Raw genomic sequence first — 27,510 nt, forward strand, 5'->3', positions numbered from 1 at the left:
GGAGTTCAAATTTTCCACAAAACTTTTACATAGTTTATGATTTTGGATAACACATCTCTGTTTTTTCCTAACCTGTTCGTTGTGTTTTGCAACTAAGCAACTGAGAGCTTGTATGCTGTGTCAATTTGAGCTGCAATGTTCACTTTACCCAGCAATGATAAATCAATCATGATATTCATGTGTTTGGCTGACTGCTCATGTTTCATTATTTTCTGTGGCAAATGCCTCCGTCAGTCACACCACTTTTCGTCCATGACGAGTTCCCACAAACAATAAGCATGGAAAGCAGAATAAAGTATTTGCTTCATCATAACCACAGAACCAGAGTGTACAGTGACCCTGTTTACCGAACACCTCGGTTAACGTAATTTCGATTAACGAACTGCCTTCCATAAGGATCTTCAATTCGGTTAACGAAAAAAATTAAGCAACGAACTTCTTACGAACCGACCTCAACATGTTTTAGCTTACACTGACCGGGCAACCAGCTTTAGTATCAGTCCGCCAATACATTAATCGGTTCTGGGGCTTAAATTCTTACTATTTTTGTAAATATCAAGAAGTTTATACTATTCAATAATTTTAAAAGTTTAATATTCAATTTTTTAGTCATTTAACAATTATTGAACGAAATTAATTAAAGTGACTAGTTTAATCTGGCGGCATCCAGCCTCTTAACACAGCAAACAGGCGTCCAGTCTCTCTCTGTTTTCACTGGAGGTAACATCTTGCTTGAGACTCTCTTCAACTAAATGCTTTTTCTGTGTTTCCAAGCAAATTATTGGTCATTTTGAATATATTTTATATATTAATATATAATGCAGTGCAGCATTGATTTAAAAATAATCTTAAATTAAACCAGAGAGCTAAAATTTTATGGGTGAAATGGCACCATGGGGTGACTTCTCTTCACCCCAATGCCTTCTCTTCTTTTCTCCTCCACCCCATTCTAAATCCATCATCATCATCTCATCATCCAGGAGCCTTCTACATACACACCTCCAAAGTAAGTGAACTTTCTACCATTTTTGTTGAATTTAGGAAATTTTGGTGAGCTGGAACCAATTACCCAAAACCCATTGAAACAATGGTTTTGGTTATGACTTATTTCGGTTATCGAGCGACCTTCTGGAGCGGATTGAGTTCGTTAACCGAGGGCCACTGTATATTCTTTGCTCTTGCTTGCACTATTCTGTTGAATGGATAAAACAGGTGTAGGTCTTCCTCTTGCTTTCATTTCAGTCTTTTCATTTAATGTCAGCTGGGAAAAGTTGATGCTGCAAATACTTCACTCGATTTTTCCGTCGTCGAAGGGTAATTAAAAAGCCGCGATTTAACGCGCAAATCGCTTGCAATGTAAACAGGAGACTGAGTTGCATCGACTGCAGCTCATTGTTTCCAGGCGTGGCGCCAATTAATTCACTTAGTAACGTACAGTACTGAAAATAACATACACAGTGGTCCTCGGTTATGAACTCATTAGTTCCAGAAGGTGGATTAGTTAACCAAAAATGGTTTACCGAAACCATAGTTTCAATGGGATATTGGTGGTGGTTCAGCTCACTGAAAAGTATATACAAAATAAAGCAGAATATAATTTACATTGCTGGAATTTCTTATAAGATAGTGATTAATTTGAATATAAACAAGCTAAAATTTTGCATTAGACATACAAATTTTAGATCTAATTTAAAAATTTTATTAGGGAGAGCAAAAATTTTATCTTTTGTGCAAAATATGAAGTTTATATTCAAAATATTCCTGTCTTGCAAGGATTTCAGCAATGCAATATATTATCTAACAGTCTGAGGTATTATTTATTTTAAACCTGTAAGCTTGGTCTTTTTACTAAGCGTTTCTCAGGAAGGTGGGGGTGGGGAGGGGTGACAGTGACATGTTTGACAGTTGGCTCCTGTGGTAGTATTTATTGTTAGTTATTTTTTATTTTAGATTGAGTTTTGTTTTTGGCTTATAAAATTTAATAGAAGTGACTGGGGTGAATTTAATTTGCAATGCTGGAATTCTTATAAGATAGTGATTAGTTTGAATGTAAACATAGAAGAGATCCTTTGAATTGGTTGCAATTCCTCCTCAGCTGATGTTTAAAACAAAATGTGATTTTCATAAGGATTTACGTTAGTCAAATTTGTTTTAGATTAACTGAATTGAAGATTCTTATGGAAAATTCGTTAACGAAATTTGTTAACCCGTTAGGTGTAAGAGACCACTGTATAATGAATTTTATTATGATATATTTGTTAGTAGTGTATTATTCTGCTGTGTGTCTGAGAAGAATCATATGCCTGATAGTGAGAGTGTCTGGGGGACTGCAGCTCCTAGGCACGAAACGCCACTGGGAAATTTGTACAGTGGTCCCTCGATTAACGAACAAATTGGTTCCTGAGAGTCTTTTGTTAACCGAAAATTTCGTTAACTGAATCTATTATTTCAATGGGATATTGGTGGTGGTTCCAACTCACAGATAAAGTATGTAGTGGATTCCTCCTACAAGCGCCGTTTGTCGCTGACAAGCCGCCCCCACCGAATCCAGCTGCACCTCGTGTCTGGGTCAGCAACCAGCGCTGCCGCCATCAGAGGTCAACTATTAAGCCACGCCTACCTCCGTATATAAGACCTGACCTCGTGGTGACCTCCTCTTTCTACCTCACCAACCAGCAACACCTCCTCCGCCCCTGCCTGGATGGCCTTGCTCCCCTTGGCGATATGGCGACCCTAGCTGGTCCTCCTCTGAGCACCCTCTCGCCAGCTCTCTCCTCAGCTTGTAACCATGCTGCCTCCCAGCACCAAGCTGCATTGTACATCAATACAACATGTATACAGAGAGCACATTGGGAGTTTCTTCTCCATCCATCCTGAGTGTGAACCAAATAACCCATACCCACAAGTACATACAAGTAAAGCCAAAAATGCATAGGTCAAACACTCCTAAATCCCCAAAATCATGTAAATCACTATATATATATATTTGCATGCATATACACTAGAACTCTTAAATCACTACTGTAATGTGACACAGGTGATTAATCTTTATCTCTTGTGCAAAATATATGAGCGTTTATATTCAAATTATTCACTGTCTTGCAAGGATTCCAGCAATGCAAATTACATTCTCCTAACTTTAGTCTGTGATATTATATAAGATAAAAACTGTAAGCCTACACCAAACCCTGGCTGAGAGGAGGAGGAGGAGGTGACAGTGACATGTTGATAGTTGGAGCCAGGTCTAGTGAAGTATTTATTTGTTTATTTATGTCCTTTAAATTGAGTTTTGTTTTTTGCTTACAAAATGTCATAAAGTGACTGAAATATAATTTACATTGCTGAAATTCTTATAAGATAGTGATTAATTTGAATGTAAACATGCTATAGTTTTTACTAGACAAAATTTTAGTAATCATTTTGAGTACAGCTTTGCCTGAGGACAGTGTGTGCATGTAAATGAGTAAAATAAATGAATAAGTTACATATATCGAGCCAAAAATATTAGTTGAAAAACTTTATGTGGACAGAGCTTGGATGGCTAAATTTTAGAATGACCAATAATTTTAATATAAAAATGAAAAAAATATTCAAGAGCACAATTTTCTTGATATTTACTCCACTGAAACGAATGTAAACATAGAACCAATTACTGTATTGGTGGAATAGATGATCAGCTGATCGCACAACAAAAGCGTGTTTCTCCTAAGGCTGTCATTAATCAAAGTTTTGTTAGATTAATGGAACTAAAACCCTAAGGCAGATAATCCATTGACCGAAATTTTGTGAATTGAACCTTTAGTTAACTGAGGGACTACTGTATAAGAAGTTTAGGCATATACAATTGCTGTTCTGAGGAGATAAAGTAGTATACTGTGCGTGCAATTCAAAATGGAAATGAAAAGGAACTGATGTCAAACATGCAATATAGGAATTTTTTTACTAACCACTTTCTTAAGTTGATCCTCTAAATTATTGTAACTCATTAACTGCTTCTGTAGGTTATCTATGGTAATTTGGTCATTAAACACTCTGTCATTTAGAGATTGATTTTCAGCCAAGGTGTTTTCTAGAGTGCCGCGAAGGCTCTTGGTCTCTTGCTGCAGAAACAAGTTGTCCTCTCCATCACTACAATACCAGCCCTCACTCTCTCAACTGTTAAGGTGAAAAGTCAAAGTTTAATAAATATTATAAATTCTTGCATTATTGAAGTCATTAACACTCACAAATTACAATTTCACCATACAAATTTTTACAACAAAAAATGCAGTGTTAGGTATTTGGCCCCCAGGGTGAGACAACTGATCGTCAAAGGCTCTGGACAGTATTGGAGACAGTGTTGGATAATTAATTAGTCTTGTCTTTGTTGTGTTTATATTTCCTTCTTATATCATCAATTGTATTTCCATATTTTCTGTGACAGGCCTATCATAGTGGTCTATAGAAGTGAAAGTGTAAAAGAAATAAAATGCAGAAAAAAATAGAGAGATATTTTTGAATATATTCTGGCAACCTGGGAGGTGGAGAGAGTCTCTATCCCCCTCACAAACACACACACTACTAATACTACTTTGTGTCACTCCAGAATCAAGTATGATGATCATCCAACTATGATACAATGATATGAGTTATTGGGATGTCACCAAGGATGTCAGCTTCATTGGTGAGCCATGAGGTGACTAGAGGTATCTGGGATCGGCAGGGTTGTCCACAGATGATGCGTGTGGAGGGCTATATCCATTCTTGGGAGGAGCGGGGCAGCATCTTTCTGGTTGTGGCTTCACTGCCTCGGTATGCAGTGGGTCTATCTCGAAAGTATTGACACCTTTTCATGTGGTGCTCCTCCAAGCATTACAGTGTGGGGCGATGTCTTCCAGGTGAGAGGTCGATTTGGCACTTTTCAGGTTTGTCTTAAGACTATCCTTATACCTTTTCAGTTGCCCACCAGCATTACTTTAACTATTCGTTAGGTGACTGTAAAGTAGCTGCTTTGGCAGTCTACTGTTGTCCATGCTACAGTTGGTGTCAGCAAAAATACTGGCATTTGTTCTCTTGACTTCAAGAGAGAACTTCGAGGACGGAACATAGACTCGTTGGTGAAAGTTTTTAAGGACCTTGAGGTGCCTCCTGTATATGACCCATGTCTTGCTGCTATATAGTAGGGTGGGGAGGATTACTGCTCGATATAAGTGCAACTGTAGATAATTTTAGCTCCTACAGCTGAAGACATGTGTAGAGTCTGCCAAAGGCTTGAGATGTACATCTGACCCGATGTTGAATCTCTTCATCGATGTCATGATGGTGAACAGGTGGAGCTGAGATACGAAAGTGGGTAACATTAGAGAGGGTAGTACCGTTAAGCTGGATGGATGGTAGAGGTGTGTCTGAACCAGGGCAGGCTGAAAAGAATCTGAGTCTTAAATACATTCACCTCAAGGCGAATTGTGCATACGCATCGTAGGTGTTCAGGATCTCCTGTACCGTTAGGTTTCATTCAGCATGTCCGACAAGGATGAGGTCACCTGCATACTGAAGTTCAGTAATGGAAGCTGCCAACACCTTTGTTCCTGCTAGGTCATCTTATGTTGAAAAAGACCTTTCATCCAGCACTTGATGTCCACCCTGCCAGCCAAATTGGCACTGGCGAGTAAGGAAGGCAGCCAAAAAATTAGAGAGAGTTGGTGCAAGTACACATCCTTGTTTTACCCCATTTGGATGGGGAAGAACTCAGACTGGGTGTCAATGTGTAGGATACTGTGTTTCATGCCATCGCGGAGTTGCCTCTGGCAATGAATTTTGGTGGGCAGCCAAACAGCTGAGTGTCAGCCGAGGGCTTCCTGTTGACTGGTGAAGGCCTTGGTTAGGTCGATGAAGGCCATGTACAGGTCCGACGCTGTTCTCTGCACTTTTCCTGTATCTGGCGGGCAGCAAAGATCATGTCAGTGGTGCCAGCGTGATGGTCTAAAGCCACCTGAGATTCTGGGAGAAGTTTTAGCCTCAGGAACAAGTCTGTTAGGAGGACTCGGGAAATAATCTTCCCAGCTACGAACAGCAGCGAGATCCCGTGATAGTTATCACAGTCTGACCGGTCCCCTTGTTCTTATAAAAATATTATTGTGATGGAGCGTCTTTAAAACTTGGGAGATTTCCTCATTTTCCCATATATTCTCCAGGAAGTGGAGATGGTCCTCCTGCTTTATACACCTCGGCTGGGATTCCATCAGGAACTGAGGCTTTGTTATTTTCATCTGTTTGATGGCAGTAACTGCCTCACCCAGGGATGGAGGATAGCTGAGGTGGGTCAGCTCTGGATGCTGAGGGGCCTGCTGGGTAGTCAGGACATCCACATCAGTGTTTCGGTTGAGCAGTTAGCAGTTGTGGTCTTTCCAGTGCTGAAGGAGGCATTCTTCGTCTTTAATTAGGAGTTCCGTCAGATGAACAGAGGGGGCTGTGCCACAGTGATTGGCCCATAAAATGTTTTTAGTGGAATTGAAAAATGTGGCTGATCTGCAAGTTTTGTGTTTCACATGCTTTATTTTTAAACCAGTCGTTCTTTAGATGCGGAAGTTTGTGCTGGGCTGCTGCTTTCTTCTTGCAGAAGCCATCGCTTTGGTCAGGACTGAGGGTTGCCAGTCAGTTAAAGCAGCACATTTATTATTGACGGGCATATTGATTTCCAGGTCATTTTCATCAAACCAGTCTGGTGTATTCTTTCGGTGGCCTAGGGTCTCTGCAGGTTTTGTCATGACAATGTCGAGAATATTCCATTTGGCACTGGGATTTAGGTTGTTTGTAGTCAGGTTGTTTATCAGCCCGTGTTTGAGTTCTTCTCTGAAAGCAGATGCTTTGGGGCGGCGTGAAGTGAGAGCTTGGCTCTGATAGGCGATGATCAGTGCTGCAGTTGTCTGGCGATGCATGGCTAGGTGATGAGGACATCTCAGCGATCTCTTTCTCTGTGGCAATGATGTAGTCCGGGGGTGTCAAACTCATTTGCCAAAGGCGGCCAGATTTAATATGAGTACCAGATATGCGGGCCAAGTAACATAATTATAGGCATATCGTCACCTCTTAGGTGAGTAGTAAGACAAAATAAGAAAGGTAGATTTCTGCGTCGTGCGAAACCCTTAAAACAAACAAACAAGTGTTTACTTACCTTGATCAATCTTATTGTTTGCTACTGCTGCTTCTGAAAATTGGCACCTCTTGGTATGGACCAGTGCATCAAATTTGGCACTAACGACTGAGCTGTAGCAACCTTCAGTATTGAATTAAGGTGCATCAGTAAGTTGAGACGAAGCTGAGACTTGTTCAAGTTCATCACAGAAAAGAGTTGTTCACAGACATATGTACTTCTGAACATTGACATAATCTTTGAGGCAAAACATTTAATCCTGGGATAATTTGGTCCAAAATATTGATAAAATGTGCCAACATCAACACTCAACTTGTTCCTCAATACAGAATCACACTGGAGCTCATTGGTGATGTTGATTGAGTATATTGTTCTAGGAAACAGCAGACTATTTTATTCAGCTGAGGGATACACTCACTATTTAGTTTTAGCTCCTCAAGGTAAGACTGGGCAGCAAATGGGCAGGCGCATGCAGGAGTGTGTCGGGCTGCATGCTTGACACCTGATTGTAGTCAATAAGATGCCAGTGTTTGGATCGTGGGTGTTGCCACGAACCCTTGAACTTGTCGGCCTGCTTAAACAAGGTATTGGGGATAGTGAGGTTGTGTGCAGCACACTTGCTGAGGAGGAGCAGGCTGCTGGGATTACACTTGCCTAGTCTATTTCTCCTTTAATTCCCTGTCAAATGTTAGCATCTCTGCCAACCCTGGCATTGAGGTCACCTTGGAGCACATTCTTATCTTCTCTGGGAGTAGAGGTTAGCACTCAATCAAGGTTGGCATAAAGGGCTCCTCTGATATCATTCTCTGCATCAAGTGTTGGGCGTAGCACCAATGAAGAAGGCATGACGTGAGTGATTCAGTGATTTGGGGTGTCATGAAGTGCTTGTTGATCCCAACAGGCATCAGTTAGCCCCTGTGTAGGATCGTTGACGGATGGCAAGCCAACTCCATAAATGTGGTTTCTCTCCGCATCAGGCTTACCTTCCAGAAGAAGGTATAGCTGAACCCCTGTTCTGTGAGTCGACCCTCGTCCTGGGGCAGGATCACTAATGGCTGCTATGTCGATATTATACCTAGCCAGTTCTTTTTAACACAAGACGCTCATTTGCGTCAGTAGTATCCAGAAGGGTCCTGACATTCCAGTGCAGGACAATAAGAGGTTGTATAGTTTGTTTTGTTTTCATCTGTGATTATGATTGTGTTTTCGACCGCATGAGGATGATCTTACTGGGTGCGGTTGCTCAGTCAGGTTGGTTCTTTAGGCAGGCTATGCTTAGGGCATCTTTTAGCCTCCCCATGGGGGTGAGCAGAGTGGTTTCTAGAAGGGCTGCTCCTTGCACAGAAAGACCAGATTGCACTGCTGCCTAGATCCCAGTGCATAAACGACCATCTTATATGTGCAGCCCATGTGCAGAGTTGTGACTGAGAGACTCCCGGCAGTCATCTCTGCCTGTTCCCGTTGCCACTGTCTGTCGCCATAGGACTTTTGGGGTATAGGGGTTTGATGATGTTGTTGAGAGGTATGGACTGGATGATGGCTGCACGTGAGTTGATTTATGTGGTGAGGCAGGAGAGTAGGCTGCAACCACACATCTTGGCTCTCCCTTTCCTGGTCCAGTAGTGCAAGTGTTGCAGCGACTGGAGAGAGGATTTTAATGGACTGCCAAAACCCAGTTTGTTGGGATTATCCTAGTAGCCTGTCCATCAGGCATTGCCTTGTCTGCGTTATAGTCACTGAGTTCCGTGTTGATCACCTCTTCGCCTATACGCTGTTGGAGCTCTGTAAGCATGTCTGCCTGATGCAGAAGATTACATTTTACTTGTGTACAAAGAAATGTATATTCCCTTTATGTGTCTGCCCTTAGGACAATTATTTTTTTACCTGTATTGTATATATGCTTGTGTGTGTAGACACACACATAAGCTTAAATAAATAATAATTGGAAATCCTCTCCAAATAATGAAACAAATTTATAAAAATGTGATTTTACCCTCAGAGTCCATGCTTTATTAATAAAGTAAAAAGCATGAACTTGAGGGTTTAGATATCATTTTTTTTAGAATTTTTTCTGATTATTGTATTTTATTATTATTTATTATATCTTTTGTGTGTGTGTCTAAAAATAAGCATATGTAAATACAGTGTAAAACTAACATCTTAATTTTATGATGGTATGCACACAATTAATATTTAAGAGAAATACAGTCGTCAGTTAATGTCCATTCAAATAATGGACTCCTCGCCCCGCCTCTTCCCACGCCTGCTCCTCCTCCCTGAAATGTTTGGGTGAAGAGACAAGGCTTTTAGGTTTAGTAATAAATAATACCTCAGACTATAGTTAGATAATATAATTGACATTGCTGGATTCCTTGCAGGAGGCGAATAATTTGAATACCAACGTCATATATTTTGCACAAAAGATAAAACTTTTGCTCTCTTTAATAAAATTCTTAAATTAGATCTAAAATTTGGATGTCTAATGCAAATTTTAGCTTGTTTATATTCAAATTAATCACTATCTTATAAGAATTTATAGTAATTGTATTCTGGCGGGTAATTTCTATGAATTTTATGAGCTAAAACAAATATCTTAAGTAAATAAACAAATTATACTTCACCCAGACAAATACGTTATATCGTTAGTAAAATAACATCTTAATTTTCTGATGGTATGCACACACAATTAACATTTAGAGAAATATCAATAATACAGTCAACCCTCACTTTTGCGGTCCCACATTCCGCGTTTCAGCTTTCTGCTGTGCCGCTCAGAACCCAAGATGCTCATATTCGATGTGGGTGTACCCTTTACACGGTGAAGTATAATTTTTTATTTAGCCATAAAATTCATACAAATTATTCGTCAGAATATAATTTACATTGCTGAATTCTTATAATTTGATGATCATTTTGAATATAAATATCATAGATTTTGCATGAGACATCAAATTTTAGATATAATGTTTACTCTTGAGTAAATATGTTATCTTTTGGCAAAATATATGATATTTATATTCAAAATATTCTGGTCTTACAAATTCAGCAATGTCAATTATATTATCCTAACTTTAGTCTGATTTATCATTTATTACTAAAGGTAAATAGTCTGGTATTCTCACATTTATCTAGTAGGGACGTTGGTGGGGGGGGAGGAGGGACCGCACCCACCATCTGTTACTGTGAAGAATATTTTTTTATTAACTGAAGATTTTATTTTAGCTCATAAAATTCATACAAATTACCGGCCAGAATATAATTTACATTGCTGAATTCTTACAATTTGATGATCATTTTGAATATAAACATCATATATTTTGCATTGAGATATAAAATTTTTTAGATATAATATTCACCTGGAGTAAGTATGTTATCTTTGTGTAAAATATATGACGTTTATATTCAAAATATTCGGTCATAAGGAATCAGCAATGTCAATTATATTATCCTAACTTTAATCTGAGGTATTATTTAATAATAAATGTTAAATTTATTTTTTCACCCACTCTTTCTCTTGTAGATTGGTGGGTGGGGGGAGGGTCGAACGACCGTGGTTGGAAGAGGGGGAGGCAAGGTGGAGTTTTGATTGACAGATAGTGTCTAGAATATTTTTTTTATTAACTGGAAGATATTTGTTTTAGCTCATAAACTTCAATATTACTCGCCAGAATATAATTTATATTGCTAATTTTACAATTTGATGATCATTTTGAATATAAAATCATAGATTTTGCATTAGACATACAAATTTTGATGTAATGTTTAATCTGAGTAAATATGTTATCTTTTGTGAAAAATATATGACATTTATATTCAAAATATTCCTGGTCTTACAAGGAACCAGCAATGTCAATATATTATCCTAACTTTATTTATATTATTATTACTATACCTAGTTTTCTCCAAAATTTCTTAGAGGAAGACAGCAGTGTAGTGTGAGAAGAGGAGAGTCGGGTCCATTATTTGAATGACATTAACTTGATGCATTGCATTTCTTTTATTTCTCTTAAGTATTAATTGTGTGCACGTATCATCATAAATTAAGATGTTATTTTTACTACAACATAGTTATGTGTCAAAAGTGGAGTTTGGGATCGGCCTGACCTATTTCAATTAACCATGTTAGTTATTCACTTTACGTTGCTTTCCGCTCGGTATTCCGGGTTACATTAACCGCTGAAGTGAGGGTTACTGTATTAGTTTTTAACACTTACGTAGAAGAGATATTGGTAACGGGGATTGGGGTTGGTTCTGAGGCAGAGGGCAGATTATTGGCCCTCACCTGTATCACCGTATCACCTGTATCACTATCCACCACAGAGGCTTGCAGGGCCTCTTAGTCAACCCTCAAAGTCCATATCCTCACTATCACTATCACTGACTTGGGCGGCTGTGGTAGCGGGTGAAGAACTCGGTAATGTTTTGTTGACTGGGCGACCTTATCACTCCCTGCCCGCGCCGCTTCCGTGTACATGATGGAATGAACTACGTAAATAAAAATTGTCGGTCTGGCAAGGTGCGTAAATGACTAAACGCATAAACCAAATCCGCGTACCAAGACTATACTGTACCCTCAGACATGCTTGGGTACATCTAGGGTGTCATGCCAAATAATAGAGGACCATGAAATAAAATCCTCGTGAAATTAGGGGCCCTTTATGAGAAATTCAGGGATGGGGAGGTCCCCCAAGTTTGAGAGATGATGTAATGCGCAATTTCTGGAACTTAGAGAAATTTTCTGTTACCTGAAAAAATCCTTTGAGAGAGTCCGTTCCGGAAATCTCTTACCGGAAGTGCCCTCCACCAATTGTTCGACTAATGAAGATATCACTGTATTGTAATTATTAAGGTGTCATAATTGAAAATTGTGGAAATTATTCTACAGTGAAGTGGGAAGATATCAGACATTTCTACACCCATGACCGATCACAATTGTTTTCACCACGCCTCAAATTCACAAACTGCAACACTGCTGTGTGCCAGGAGCGCGGTAGCAACATATGTTAACACGATGGCCACTGTATTCAGTTATTTGCATGCATTTTTTTCCACTGTTGATATGCTTCTATTTATTCAAATATAAGGTAACAAAATGATTAATTATCCACAAAAGTAATAAAGTAGAAAGTCGATTTAAAATTATAGATTAGCGACCCACCAAGTAAGGACATCTTATCAATTTAAGCGAATCTTTCTATTTATGTGAGTCAAATCTGGGTAGATTACCCTGAGTTCGTTAATTTCAATTTCAAGCTCAAAATATTCAAAATGTTAAGTAAGTGTGCCAAATGCTAGCCGCCAAATGCTCCAACTTATCCCACCCTCTGTCTTCAGTTGCCACATAGGTATTGGGTATTGTCAGAGTAACACCTGCCTCTCGTGTGTGTGTCAATTTAGTGCGCTTAAACCTCTCTCATACACGTTCATAATGCCCAAACACAAGCCAATTCTGTACTATACACATGTACCAAATAATTACTAAATTTGTTAGATGTCTAGTGCAAACTACAGGTGTACCTCTCTAGTCCGGCAACCTCGACCTGACCAGTGCGGACCATGGAAATTCACCCTGTTCCTGGATAGATGGTGACTTGTGCTTATGCCTGGAAGCACTAGCACCACTTTCACGTCATGGTCTCTTTGAAGACATATTGAAGGGTTAAATGTCGTATAGTAGCTTCTCAAATTTGAGTTTTTAATTCTTAACGTATTTTATTGGAACACACAAAAAATAAATAAATAAAAATTTTGCAGCTGAAACTTGAATTTGACGCGGGTTTGCAGCCCGCCAGCGTGCAGACGACGTTGCATAATCGTGAAACAACGTCATTTCTCTATGTAAAAAATTCATTATTGTTTATTACTGAATGTCTTTTTATTGAATTAATGTCTATATAGTGCAAAATAAGCAATACAATTCATTAATATCGTAGAAATTAAAACACATGAGGAAATGACACAGCATTGTTTTGGTTGATTACAAAACCAGTGACTGACTGGTTCTACATATAAAACTGAAGAAAATAAGACCTTGACTGTAGCTGCAGTAAAATTAATATGGTTGTTTTAACAATGTTATTTAATGTTAATAAATGGAACAATAGAAGTAGCTACGATAAGGGTAAAGAAAAAAGAAATCGCGTATGTAAAGTCCGCAGAAATAACGTAATATCGTCATTACTTACATAAGAATATGAAAGCAACACTTATTTTCTGTTCATGTATATTTTAATTAATGTTTCTGAATTTGTTTTATTGAATCAATGCGTGTGTGCAAAATTAATACAATTTATTAATAATAACGTGGAATATTAGAGGAGAGAAGGCGGCTGCGGCATTGTTTATTTAAAACACAAAACCAGTGACTGATTGGTTCCATATAAAACTGAAGAAAATAAGACCCTGATTTTAGCTGTAGTAAAACTAATGTAAAAAATGATTATGGTTGTTGAAGTACCTGTAATGTTATTTAATGTTAATAAATGGAACAATATAAGTAGGTAACCATTAATGGTAAAAAAAGTGAGACTGCTCTAGTATGTAAGTCTGCACATGTGAAAATATATCGTCATTACTCTACATAAGAATATGAAAGCAACACTTATTTACTACTCACATATATATTGAAGGGTTAAATGTTGTACTCTGTATAGACAAGCAGAGAGACACGGATGTAAACAAATCTTAATTTCCATGGCTTTTTTTTTTAAGGATTAGCCTACTCGGTATAGGTCACTGACCCACATTGGGGCCTAAGGGGCAAAAATTTAATACTCCTGTAATAATAATAATAATTCAGATAAGTTAAAAAAAAAAAAAAAAAAAAAAAAAAAACTGCCTATCTACCTATAGGACAAACTAAAATCGTTCCGGACCAAGGTAGTTCGGACCACAGAATGCCAGACTAGAGAGGTACAAACCTGTATAGCATATTTATATTCAAATTAATCACTATCTTATAAGAATTTCAGCAATGTGTTATATTCTCCCAGGTCAGTTCAGTAACATTTCATGCTTAAAAACAAAAACTCACTCTAAAGGACAGATACATGAATAAAGAAATACTTCACTAGACCCCGGCGCCAGCCACAAACACATCCCTCCCAGCCAGGTTTGGTGGTTTTAGGCTTACAGTTTTATCTAACATAATATCACAGACTGTTAGGGAGAATATCTTGCATTGTTGAATTCTTGCAAGACAGCAAATAATATGAATATAGACATCATATATTTTTCTCAGGAGATAAAAATTTAGTTCATTAGTGTAGTACATTTGGTAATGTACAGTACAAGTTTTTCAACTGTATTTTTGGGTAGATTTACATAATTTTCATTTATTTTTACTCATTTGCATGCACACACCATCCTAAAAAAAAGTAAAGAAATAATTGTCCGTACTGTACCTCAAATGTACTAAATAATTACTAAAATTTTATGTCAAGTGCAAACTATAGCATGTTTATATTCATATTAATCTCTGTCTTACAAGAATGCCATCAATTTGTTATATTCCCGGTCAATTCAGTGACATTTTATAAGTGAAAACTGATAAGACACACAGGATTAATGTCTCCTGGCTGATGAATACCTCACCTCACCCCACTCCTCCCCTGCCTGGTTGTCAACACATCACCCTCCTCTTCCCAGGGGTGAAGGTAGTTTTAGGGTTAAAAGTTTTATCTTATAAATGTCACGGACTAAAGTTAGGAGAATATAATTTGCATTGCTGGAATCTTTGCAAGATAGCAAATTTGAATGTAGACATTACACACCTCAAATAAGGGATAGATTGTGGACCTGTATTACATTACATTAGTGATTTATGAGTTCTAGTGTATCTGGGCAGACTCTCAGTCGGGGCAGGGGAGGCCAGCATAAATTAATGAAAAACTAAGTTGAGGAAAGTAAAAATGCTTGGCGAGTCAGACGAGAGGCAGGTGATGCGCTGCACCAGCGAGACCACCTCTCACATCAGCTGATCGCTAGTAAACAGACCATTTCTGCATCCTGTAATTTTAGCTGTGTTGATTTAGGAGTGTTTGTTTTAACATAATACTACAAAAACAATGTTTTGTTTATTCTAGGATATGGGCTGAGGTGCATCTGCAGACTTCAGTCTTTTTAGTATTTTGTGTTTCTCTCAAGTACCAAACTAAGTTATTCCATTGAAACAACACTTTGAGTTAGTGCTAATCTGGGTTTAAAGCTAATCTCTTGGAACGGATCTCGTGTTATATCAACATTCTACTGTACAAATTTTCTTAAGTAACGGCATTACTGCAATCGTTACTCACTAACACTGCATTACGTAAAGTCAATAAGCAAACATTGTCAAAATGCTCAGCTAGGCCTACCATCCACTCACTGCCACACACACACTCTGTACACTATCTCCATGGATAGTCGGGACAGCCCTCACCACTGGTTCTGGCACAAAGGCTCTAATAAGACATCAGAATAACCTGCTCTGTCTATACTATAGTCTATAATGCCTCTTCATCTCCATCTGGGAAAAATATAAAGTGATGTACCACCATCCAAAGAGCTATATTGTATGTATGGTACTGTACATTTCGTATATTTCTCAAAATATGAATTCAGTCAAATTGACACTGAAGTGGTGGATGGAACATGACACACTTACCTATGCCAGGTATGTTAGCTTGCAGTTTCTCGATGCTGAATCCTCCTCCGTAGGTACGTCTCCAGCATGTTAATAAATGTTTCCCAATCACCATCAGCCTTGGTCAGAGAGGCCAGGCAGGAGCCAGTCTATATATTATGTTAATATCCACTTCCTGGTCCTGCAATTATAAGACACGAGTTGCTAATCTGGTATAAAATGTATACAGTACTGTATGAGAACTGATCTTCAATATACTGTACAAACTTTCACATTACTGTACAGTTAAAACAATTATATTAAGTGCGACAACATCTCAGTGTAAGCGAGGATCTAAAATTACAGTCATGCGGTTAACGTCCTACAAATCGTTCTCTTGGAAAACGTGGCTTTAACTGAAATGGACGTTGTCCGATCATCACATAAACTTAGCATTTATACTTACGTGTATGTGATACTATAAGCGTACATATACACTTTTACTCTTAATCACTATTGTAATGTGATACAGGTGATTAATTTTTATCTCTTGTGCAAAATACATGACGTTTATATTAAAATTATTCACTGTTTTACAAGGATTCCAGCAAGGCTGGGCAGATGGGGACAGGGAGGGAGGGAGGGAGGGAGGGAGGAGCGGTTTGACAGTTAGCACAGGCCCAGGTCTATAGCGTGTTTATTTATCTGTTCTTAATGACTAAGCTTCTCTCTATAAAAAGCCAGTGAAATGACCTGGGTGAATATAATTTACATTGCTGGGATTCTTGCCAAGATGTTGATTTATTTAAATATAAACAACCTATAATATGCACTAGACATAACAATTTTAGTACCGTAATCAAATTAGTACATGTACTCCAGCTTTGCACAGTCATTTACAGTCATTTCTCTACGTTTCTCTTAGTATGGTGTGTGCATGTAAATGGACGAAAATAAATGAAGAAATCTATGTGAATCTACCAAAAATACAGCTGAAAAACTTTTATATTATAAAATGTACTAAAGTATTGCACACTAATGTACTACAATTTTATCTAGGACAAAATATATGACGTTTATATTTAAATTAATCTCATGTCTTGCAAGGATTTCAGCAATGCAAATTATATTATCTAGCTTTAGTCTGAGATATTATATAAAATAAACACCTTAAAGCATAAAGTTATCACCAATCTTTTGTCTGGGAACACAAGGAGGGAGTAGCCAGGAGCATGGGAAGAGGGGAGCAGGGGAAGCGGAAGGTGAGGTGACAGATTGCCTGGTGTTTGTTTATTTATTTGAGATATGATTTGACAGTTGGTGCTGAAGGCCTGCATGTTTTTTATCATTCTTTAGGTATTTAAGCTCTTCTCATAATTTGCCACCCAAAGCGACCTGGGTGAATATCTTACATAGCTTGGATTCTTGTAAGACAGTAATTTATTTGAATGGTACCGCGTATGGCCTGACCCAGGCCCTGGCCCCTCGCCACACATGCGTGCGATGGAGTGATGTAGGTTGCAAAATTCATGTTCAGAACCGGTTTGCCTCCATCCTCGTTATCTACACTTCATGGATAACAACATTCCTGTGGCTGGTGACATACTATGGAAAATAAGGAAAGCTTTACGATGCGAAGGAACATTTATAAGTTCTTCAGACCGTTTCAGAATGTAGTGGTGGACAAGTCTCTGGTGCTTTTCAGAGAATGTGTTGTTTTCTAGACAATACATTCCCTCCAAATAGCATCGCTTTGGGATCAAGTTCTTTGTGCTATATGACTGTGATACTGGGTATGTGTTAGATCTAGTTGTTTTACACAGCAAGTGATGTAGACATACCCTAGGATGACCCACATAGTTTCTCTGGTGCTGTTGTCAAGAAACTTATGGACCGCTACATTTAAGGGAATCCGTCCTCTAAACTGATAATTATTATACCTCTCTCACCAACACCACCACGTATCACCACCATACCCGCCACCCGCCACCACCACACCGCCACGCCACCGCCACCACATACCGCCACCGCCCGCCCGCCCGCCGCCCCGCCGCCGCCACCACCACCACCCGCCACCACCACGCCACCTCAGCACCCTACTCGTGGTCAGAGGAAGCTTCTTAGTAAAGCTACCTTCTTTTGTTGTTTATTTTTCATTGTTTATCCATTTTATCATGTTGTATCAAAGTAATACAGCTACACCCCTTTAGACTGCTTGGACTTCGACCGTTGGGACTAACGACCGCCGCAGTTGTGACCATATTTTTTCAAATGACACCGCATTTTCTATACCGAAAGCGTTTCCAGTTAATGTAGTCTCCATGTATAATTAGAAAATTATAGGGGCCCCATGTGCATTCAGCTGACTACATTAAAGGTAAGTGCTCAGTCACACTGTATCCATTCCTTATTATTTATTACTTTCACTGTACTGTAACCATTCCTCATTATTTATTACTTTCACTGTATTGTATCCATTCCTCATTATTTATTACTTTTACTGTACTGTATTTCATTGTAGATTTTTTATTTAAAAAACATTTAATTCTTTTTTTTTTATCTATATGGGACTTAGACCTGGATTTGGGTCCTAACCCGTCGTAAGTCGGGATCTAGCTATTATTACTAAAAGTTGTGTACAGTGAACCCGCTTTGCAGCGTGCATCTACTCATATCTTGGTGAAGTATAATTTTTTATTTAGTTCATAAAATTCATACAAATTATCCGGCCAGAATATAATTTACATTGCTAGAATTCTTACAATTTGATGATCATTTGAATATAAGCATCATAGATTTTGCATTACCGTATATCCCGACCTATAAAAGTGGCGAGTCATAAGACGCCCCCAAATTTCCATTTAAAAAGTAGCTTTTGAGCTCTATTTGCTGTATATAAGACCAGTACCCCAAATGTGACACTTACCCACTGACTCAGTAGTCCTTTACCAACCATCTTGATTTTTTTAAAATAAGGCCAATTCACTTCAAATAATGTCATCAAATTATACCGCTGGTGTAGTGTAAACACTAGTGGCGTCACTGAACGTCTGCTATTTACCGATAACTGGAACTAATGTCGGTATGAGGTAAATTTTTCCATTTACTTGAAATGGATTTACTGATTTATTTGTTTATTTATTTATTTATTTATAATATACTGTAACATATTAAACACACTAGTATTTTCTTTCATTTATCACGCTTGCTTCACGAGGCGATGGGGTGGTGGGAGTGTTCGTCTGGTGGTGTGGCTGTGTTCGACTATTTATACAACATGTGGTTCAACAGCAACCACGTATTCTAATTGTGGTGTTTCATTAGGATTTGAGTGAAAAAGGTTACCAGTATGTACTTACTACATACATTTATTACAAATATATATATATATATATATATATATATATATATATATATATATATATATATATATATATATATATATATATATATATATATATATATATATATAAATATATATATATATATATATATATATATATATATATATATATATATATATATATATATATATATATATATATATATATATATATACTGAAATACTATGTACAAAAATGAATGTTCAATGAATTATTTATGGTGCATTAGGGTACTGGCCACTTCAGGCAGGCTATAAACAGCCTTATCTCCCTCCATCTCACCCTGAGCCAGAGGAAAGCGTCTTAGTAAATAACATGTTTGCTTATTTTCCATTTACTTGAAATAGATTTACCGAATTGCAGTTTCAATTGTTCCTCTTACTTTGACAACACAACATACATACAGTATATTATTTCTCAGTTTGATCTTTTTTTAATTTTTGTTTATAGTTAGTTACTTAAAATAAGGCCAATTTAGTAATGGCATCAAATGTACCAGCTGTTGTGTAAACACTAGTGACGTCACTTAGCGTCTGTAATTAACCGTCGATAGTTTCAAAATTAAAGCACTCATTTACTGAATATTCTTTGTAAAAAATAAAATTTAAATCAATTATTTATAGGAGATAAATATTATTATGAGTAAATATACCGATACGGTATGCATTACTGACCACCTCCACGACTAAAAATAGCCCAATCTCGTGGTCACTTTCCTTTCTTGTCTCCTCACTGGCAAATGGGGGCGTGGGGGAGGGTGTGTGATGATAGCTGTGTTTATTACAGGGTATAAATCTCTTTTACGGTATGTTAGACAGGTTTTATAATACATTTTATTATTTTAATATACGGTAATCTTAATTTGAATCAACACTTAAGCGTAAGTTTCAGTATAAAATAATTAGTGGTAAGACCTTGTGAGTGAACTACGATGTTTTCATCACCACTCTTGACACTAAACCACAATATTTAAGAGGTAAAATTTTAAACTTGGTGGTTTTAGGCGACCCCCTAACTTTGGGCAGATTTTTTAATGTTCAAATTTTTGTCTTATAGGCCGTGATATCACGGTAGACATACAAATTTTAGATCTAATGCAAGTATTTTTGTTTACTCAGAGCAAATATGTTATCTTTTGTGCAAAATATATAAGTGTACATTCAAAATATTCCTGGTCTTGCAAGGAATCCAGCAATGTCAATTATATTATCTAACTTTAGTTTGAGGTATTATTTATTACTATACCTTAAAATCTAGTGGTTTTCCCAAAAATTTCTCAGAGGAAGAGCCAGCGGTGTAGTGTGAGAAAGGGGAGGGATTTGAGTCCATTATTTGAAATGGACATTAACTAGCGACTGAATTTCTCTATTTCTCTTAAGTATTAATTGTGTACATGTACCATCATAAAACTAAGATGTTATTTTACTAGAACATAGGTACAGTATTGTGTTGGAAAAAGTGGGTTTAAGTCAGCGGTCTTTATTTCATTTAATCCATATATTTATATGTTGTTCACTTTCGCGTTTCTTAGCTTTTCTTTTGCGGGCCCCGTGGGTTCAATTGACTCGTAAAGTGAGGGTTCACTATGTTATATTGTAGTGTAGTATTACTAGATGATAATGCTATGATTATGTTATAAATGTATTTATTTGTGGAATTATTATTCGATAATTATTTTATGACCTATGTGATCTCCCAAACACAAAGACAGCCTGGCGACAGACAGCGTGTGTGTGCCGAGCAGTTTTTATGAAAAGTACAGTGATCTCGGTTAACGAAATTTCGGTTAATGAAATTTTTACAAAATCGATGTCAACATGTTTTTCGCCTGCTTTAAGCCTGCTCACCAGCTGTAGTATTAATCCGCCAATGCAATGTCGGTTTTAGGGCTTAAGTTCGTTACCATTTGAGTAAATATCAAGAAGGTTGTACTATTCAATAATTTTCCAAGTCTTATATTAAAATTTTAGTCATTTTAACAATTATTTAGCATAATTGAAGTACAGGGAACTAGTTTTTAGAGTGCCAAACAGCCATTTGACTCACCCAGAATGGTGTCAGTTTGTGTCTGCTCAGTGGGGGAAGCATCTTGGAGACTCTCTTGAACATAAACTATTTTATCTTTTTACAGTACAATTATTGGTCATTCTGAAATTCATTTTACATATTGACAATATATAGTGCAGTGCAGTGTTGATTTAAAAGAAAATAATCTTGAATTACACCAAGTGAACTAAAATTTTATGGGTGAAATGGCGGCATGAAGCATGGGGTGATTTCTCTTCCACCCCAATGCCTTCTCTTCTCCCTTCTCCTCCACCCCACTTCTAATTCCCATCATCATCATCATCATCAACCAGGAGCCTTCTACATGCCACCTCAAAGTAAGTGTACTTTACTGCATTTATTTTGGTTTGTATGTAATTTTCGGTGAGCTGGAACCAATTACCAAAATTCCATTGAAACAATGGTTTGGTTAACGAGCGACCATCTGGAGCAGAGTTGTGTTAAGTTAAGCGAGGACTTCACTTAATGCAAATAAAATACATTCTAAATTAATTATTTATAGGAAATAAGTATTATGATCAGTAAATATATGCATTATTGGCCATCTCTAGGACCTACGAGGCAAACGGAAAAATGACCCTCATGTGTGTAGTGACAGTGGCTCGACATAAAAAAATCTCCTTATTTGTCTACCGTCACTGAGCGCCACGGAGTTTCTAGAGACAATGTATAGTTTTCTTCCGACGGCAACACCTAGCCGGGTAAGGGTTAAAGAATACACACAATAACATTAAATTACCAAAAGGCCTAAAACAATATCAGTTGGGAAAAGCAGCAGTAGAAGCTGAACATATTTGACCAAGCAAGAGTAGGTATTGGACTGGCAGGAGCATTAAAATTTTGGGGAATTAATTTTTTATCTGGGTACATGACTTCAAGATGTACAGTATATCTACCCATATGTAACCATGGCTCAAATTTAAATAAAAAATATAATAGTGCTTTCTTTTATCATCAGCAGTAAAAGAAATCTAGAAATCACTAAAACCATCTGGAAATAATAATAATAATAAACCTAAAACCAACAAAAAATTTATTGATTATGGTAATTACATCCCACAACAGCGTAACAGCTTAAACCATACATGGACAACCTTTCCTCAGGCATGGGCTGCATTACGATTTATTTTCTCATAAGGCCAACCTACCAAAATTTATATCTTACCTTACCCAAAGGTAAAAGCTAATATTATATTAGCTGGACAGAGAAAACAGTTTATTGTCACTCCACCTTATGATATTTTCAGTTTACAGTCACAGTCTTTTTCCCATCTATGAAACAAATCTACCATAATAATTTTTTGAAGTAAAACGTTAATGTTTCTTGGCACTTAACAGAAGATGGGTGAAGCCTGTGATCGTTGATTTTCCTACAGTTACAGCAGTTTTCTTACTTTTGAGACATACCCACTAGAATAATGCCAATGTTAATCTTGTGCCTATAGGTTGTTTCATTGTAGTTCATATGCCAAGATTAACATTGACATTATTCTGGTGGGTGTCTCATAAGTCGAAAAAATGCTGTAACTGCTTGAATATTAAACTAATACTTAAAAAGGATAAGAACAAATAATGTAAGGTAAGAAAAAAAAGAAAAGATATAGATCTTGTGTAAAAATAAAAACAAAAATAAATTAAACATTAATAGATAAAACTAAGAGCTTGTGTAAAAGGTCAGCTTCCTCTATGAAGAAAGAGGACGTCCCCTCCCACAATACCCTCCCTCCTCAGCACAGAAATGGAGACAGTAAGACCCGTTTCCCCTCCGGCACAAGGAAGAGTACAGTCACCCAAAAAGTCCTGTCACCTCTCATCTTGAACCATGAACTCCGAGATTCAGATTCATGACCCTGAAGCAGTAGACACTGATACATTATTCTGTCCATAATGCTTGATTCAAGAGTCTGAATCTGAGGGTTGATGGTTCAATGAAGATAACTGAGACGGAGTACTCCACCAGAGGTGTTGAACAGTCAACAGGACTAGGCAGTCATCACAATGGGGGCGTCCTCTCCATTAAAACAACAGGTCAGCGAGTGTGGCCAATGCATAAGAGCCCGAAAGCAGTCTCCGGCAGCGTGACAGTCTCTGATATCCCCAGGCACCCAATACAGGGTGGATGTACTGAAACTGTTTGCTCTGACAGCATTCCACCTGCATTTCCATTTCAAGCGGATGGCAGCTCTTATTACTGGCTTCATATCAGAGGCAGGTAGGGGAATGATGTGCCACAGGGCCAGGAAGCAGCTGCTTTTGCCAAGCATCAACACGTTCATTCCCTTATCCCACATGGACTGGAACCCAGAAAAATGACTTGATGTTGGATGAGACACAGCTACTTGCAAAATATCTATAGCTAAAGGATGTGGCAATGATACAATAGGTAAGGCCTAGAGAGCACTGTGAGAATCTCAAATTTTTAAAATTGTTATGAGGTTGTGTAAAAATAGTCTTGAGGGCAAGTAAAATACAGTCAACCCTCACTTTCTGTGGTTAATGTAACCCACAGGGGTACGGAAAGTGAAAACATATCAAGTGAATAACATAACATATGGGATTAAATGAAATAGAGGCCAGCTGACCCCCAAACTCCACTTTTTCAACACAATACCTATGTTCTAAGTAAAAATAACATCTTAATTTTATGATGGTACATGCACAATACTTAAGAGAAATAAGAAATACAGTAAGCCAAGAGTTAATGTATTCAAATATTGGACAGACTCCTCCCCTCTTTCTCACACTCACACTGCTGGCTCTTCCCTCTGAGAAATTTTGGGGAAAACCAGGTATAGTAATAAATAATACCTCAAACTAAAGTTAGGATAATATATTGACATTGCTGGATTCCTTGTAAGACCAGGAAAATTTTGATATAAATGTCATATATTTTCACAAAAGATAACATATTTACTCAGATTAAACATTTTATCTAAAATTTGTATGTCTAATGCAAAATATATGATGTTTATATTCAAAATGATCACCAAATTGTAAGAATTCCAGCAATGTAAAATTATATTCTGGCAGTAATTTGTATGAATTTTATGAGCTAAAACAAATATCTTCAGTTAATAAAAAAAAAAATATTCTTCAAAACACTATCTGTCAATCAAAGTACCTTTGCCTCCCCTCTTCCAACTCGCGGTCAGTCCCACCCTCCCCCACCTCCACCAACCCTCCCTTCAAGAAAGGTTGGGTGAAAAAAATAAATTTTAACATTTTGTATTAAATAATACCTCAGATTAAAGTTAGGATAATATAATTGACATTGCTGGATTCCTTGTAAGACCAGGAATATTTTTGAATATAAACGTCATATATTTTGCACAAAGATAACATACTTACTCAGAGTGAACATTTTATCTAAAAATTTTATGTCTAATGCAAAATATATGATGTTTATATTCAAAATGATCATCAAATTAAGAATTCCAGCAATGAAATTATTCTGGCGGATAATTTGTATGAATTTTATGAGCTAAAAATCTTCAGTTAATAAAAAAAATATTCTTCACACGGTAACAGATGGTCGGTGTCGGTCCCTCCCTCCCCACCCCCCCACAACGTCCCTACTAGATAAATGTGTGGAATACCAGACTGTTTACCTTTTTAGTTATAAATAATAAATACAGACTAAAGTTAGGATAATATAATTGACATTGCTGGATTCCTTGTAAGACCAGGAATATTTTGAATATAAATATCATATATTTTGCTCAGATAACATATTTACTCAGAGTAAACATTATATCTAAAATTTGTATGTCTAATGCAAAATCTATGATGTTTATATTCAAAATGATCATCAAACTGTAAATTCAGCAATGTAAATTATATTAATAATTTGTATGAATTTTATGAGCTAAATAAAAAATTATACTTCACCATGTAAAGGGTACACCCACCACGAATGTGAGCATCCTGGGTTCTGGCAGGGCACGCGTAGCGTGGAAAGCGGAATGTGGGACCGCGTAAAGTGAGGGTTGACTGTACCTGAAAGTTCTGCAGTAAAACAAGATACCATAGTGAGACCACTGCCCCAAAAAATCAGGACCACCTCAAAACCCACATCTGCATCCGACTTAGAGCCGTGGTTAGATATTAAATCTAAGTTATCAAAATATAATATAAAATATAACATAATCATTTAAGCTAGCCCATACACCCAAAATAAGCGGTACCAGAATAAGTGATCACCTAAACTTTAAAAGCTTACTTAATATTTTAGGGGCTGCTATGAGTTGTAGAGAGTCTTGGAGGAACTGAAGCTAGAATAGTCCTTGGGTTCCGGCTGTCTGCTAGATTTTGAGTCGTCTGCCTCCATGAAGTGTGAAATGAGAATGGCATTTCTACACGCCTTGTACAATTAAGTGACACAATCGGCGCAGTGATACATAAACAAGAACTAAATATCCATTATTATTTTTCTTTACAACAATATTTCTTAATAGAAATACATATTTAAATTTTTAGTGAACTACCACCACCGATATCTTGTAAATTAAATGATATTAATGAGATCAATAGAAAACGAGGAATGCACTTTTCTTCCGTGAAGTAATCTGTCTTCTTGGTGCCAAATAGAGTTTTACAACTAATTTTTTGTACACTCCATGTAATCATTTCCCTAACCTAATATGCTAATTAAATCATTAAATAATCAGCAAATTATTTACATATACCACACTGGATTGTTATTCCAAGTTTGATAACACACAAGATTGCTACTACTGTGCTTCAAGGACCTGGAGGATAAAGGTGAAATTAATTCCCAGTAGGTGTAAACAGGGATAGTCCCTCTGTGAGAGGAGGCATGCACTAAAACAAAGAAAATAACTCACAGGAGAGAAGAAATCCTTCCTTTTGTTAAATACTGACAAACTTAAACTTCAGGGAGAATCCATGGAGTGGCACTAAGGAGCTGCATGGGCATATCTGAACAGGAGGAAGACAAAGAATTCTCACAACTTCCCTTACCCTGAAGCCGAAAGGTCGTGGGAGGCCTGGATACTGAGTGTAGTGTGGGGACATAAAATCGTCAACAACACAAGTGTTGGTTACAGACTGCAGAAGGCGGTGGAGGCTAAACCAACACTGGACCTGGAGATACTGTCGTTGAAGATCAGAGGTGACTCATCAGCATCAACTAGCAGACTCAGGATTGCGAGACCTGAAGGCACGGTCTGGGTGCACCCCAGCATGATGAATAAAGTTCAGTGTATTGAGTCTAGCCTTAGTGGCTGAGAGTACACCTCACACCCATAATCCAGTTTGGGTCTAACTAGCATGTGGTAAAGGTGTAACAGAGTTCCTCGGTCAGTAACCCATGACCTGTGCCCCAAGACTCTCAATAACTCGAGAAAGCTGGCAAGACTCTTTGGCGTAACAAATATGTGGCTGCCATATTAGCCAGTTATCGAAAATATTGCCCAGGAAATGGGTCTGTGACATACCACACATGGAGACCATAGAGCTGTAGATCGAAATCAGGTGAACACCTTGGAGGCAGCAGAAATACATAGCAATGGTGCTCTGAAACTATACTCTGTGGTTCAACAAGAACCTTGTCTTGTACAAGTTGCATACGACATTCAGCCACTGACATGCAGGAAACTGCATACCAAATGGCCAAGTCATCTACATAAAATAAGACCGATATACCACATGGAACCAATGCTGCTACCCCATTTCTTGTGATGGCAAATAGGGTTACACTCAAGACAGTGCCCTGAGGAACCCGTCCTCCTGAATATGTGGTGCTAACATTTCTGTGGCAATGCTGACTCTATAAGTGTGATGGCCCAAAGAACTGACCTATTATTGATGATAAATTTCTCTGCAATCCAAAATTGGAAGCTCCTTAGGATGCCAATTCTCCAAGCTGTGTTGTATGCTTTCTCTCGGTGGTGGTGGGGATGCAGACGATATTCTGGTGACAAGAAAAGGCCTCACAGATCGAGGATTTGAGACAAACAAGAACGTCTGTTGTTGAATACTATTAGAAGCTTGATATAGAATATGCTTAGGACCCATCTGGTACCTGATCATCGACCGTGTTTGGCTGCTGCGGCCACTGCTCCACCCCGTTACTCGATCTCCCAAATCGATGTTCCGGGCCTCGGGTCATGGATCAGGGATACGATGGATGGCCCATAGCTTGGGCTCATGGTTAGGCTCTCTGGAGCTTCGTATCTGTGTTGTTCAGATCTCGAACAGAGTTGTAATGAAGCGGTGCACCAGGGAGGGCAGAGTATTCGGGACCAACGAGGGTGTGGAGCTAATGGTTGGAGCGGTTGTGGTTGATAGCAAATTGTGTTACTCTG

The 27,510-nt window shown here is 37.8% G+C and overlaps 1 long non-coding RNA gene across 1 annotated transcript in view; it reads right to left on the reverse strand.

Annotated features, from left to right (window-relative positions):
* Positions 1-4,117: 4,117 nt before the first annotated feature.
* Positions 4,118-27,510, reverse strand: part of LOC121871126 — a 32,438-nt gene continuing 9,045 nt past the window's right edge. Inside the window, exons 2-3 of the long non-coding RNA XR_006089835.1 lie at positions 15,777-15,936; positions 4,118-4,155 (exon numbers count right to left, since the gene is read on the reverse strand). This is a non-coding gene — a long non-coding RNA (uncharacterized LOC121871126). The remainder of the gene's footprint in view (positions 4,156-15,776; positions 15,937-27,510) is intronic.

The sequence above is a fragment of the Homarus americanus genome, unplaced genomic scaffold (genome assembly GCF_018991925.1).
Source record: "Homarus americanus isolate GMGI-L3 unplaced genomic scaffold, GMGI_Hamer_2.0 scaffold28251, whole genome shotgun sequence".
Taxonomy (NCBI): Eukaryota; Metazoa; Arthropoda; class Malacostraca; order Decapoda; family Nephropidae; genus Homarus; species Homarus americanus.